Genomic DNA, 984 nt, shown 5'->3' with positions numbered 1-984 from the left:
TACGTTTGTTAACACTTAAATTTAATTTCTTGTTTCTGATTATATTTATATATATTGTATATATGTTTGTTAAATACTAATAAAAGAAAAATAATCTACTTTGAAAAAAAATTGTTCATTTTATTTGTAAAATAATTTGGGGCCAGGGGGCCCCCACTCCTTTGATGCCCCTAGGCCTCCACTCCTCTAAATCCGGCCCTGAATATTATGATCATTATTATTAATATTTATATTTATAACTATAATAATTACTAAGGTTATATTTTGTTGTGTGTCTGAATTACGTTTTTAAAATATTGTGCACAACTGAGAGAAATGATGTGGGAGCTCAGGGGTCTAAATTACATTATAAATACATAAATAATATGAAGTATTAATAGTAAATTTACAGTAAAGTAGTAGGTACCTACAATAAATAAGAATATATAATTATAAAGAGTGGAAAAAAATTTAAGGAGGCTCCAACGTATCATGTTTTAAGGAGTAATATTTAGGCAATCGTAAGTCAAGTACATTTGGGCTATGTCTATGTTTGAGAAATAAATGAACATTAGTGTGTGTAATCCCCGTTATCGCTTTTGTCACAATACCACCCACCCATTTCACAAAATACGAATTCCTGAAACTACGATAGTAACAATAATAATTATTATCTTAATATATATAAATCTCGTGTCACAATGTTTGTCCTCAATGGACTCTGAAACTACTGAATGGATTTTGATAAAATTTGGTAACCATTTATAATATAGTTCAACTTAAAAGATAGGCTAATTTTAGAAAGGGAGAGGACCAACTCTGAGAGGTGCTCAAACGGGAATTTTATGATTTCCGATGGAAATTTTTGTTTATAAATGGGTTGCCATGGGCTTTAAAGCTATTATATTAATAATAATAGTAAAAAAAAAAACTATTTACTTTACTTTTTAAATATAAATTGTAAAACTAATATCTAACTATAAAAATGTTAAATGAAAATCTCTG

The sequence above is a fragment of the Acyrthosiphon pisum genome, chromosome A1 (assembly GCF_005508785.2).
Source record: "Acyrthosiphon pisum isolate AL4f chromosome A1, pea_aphid_22Mar2018_4r6ur, whole genome shotgun sequence".
Taxonomy (NCBI): domain Eukaryota; kingdom Metazoa; phylum Arthropoda; class Insecta; order Hemiptera; family Aphididae; genus Acyrthosiphon; species Acyrthosiphon pisum.
This window is presented reverse-complemented; position numbering follows the sequence as displayed.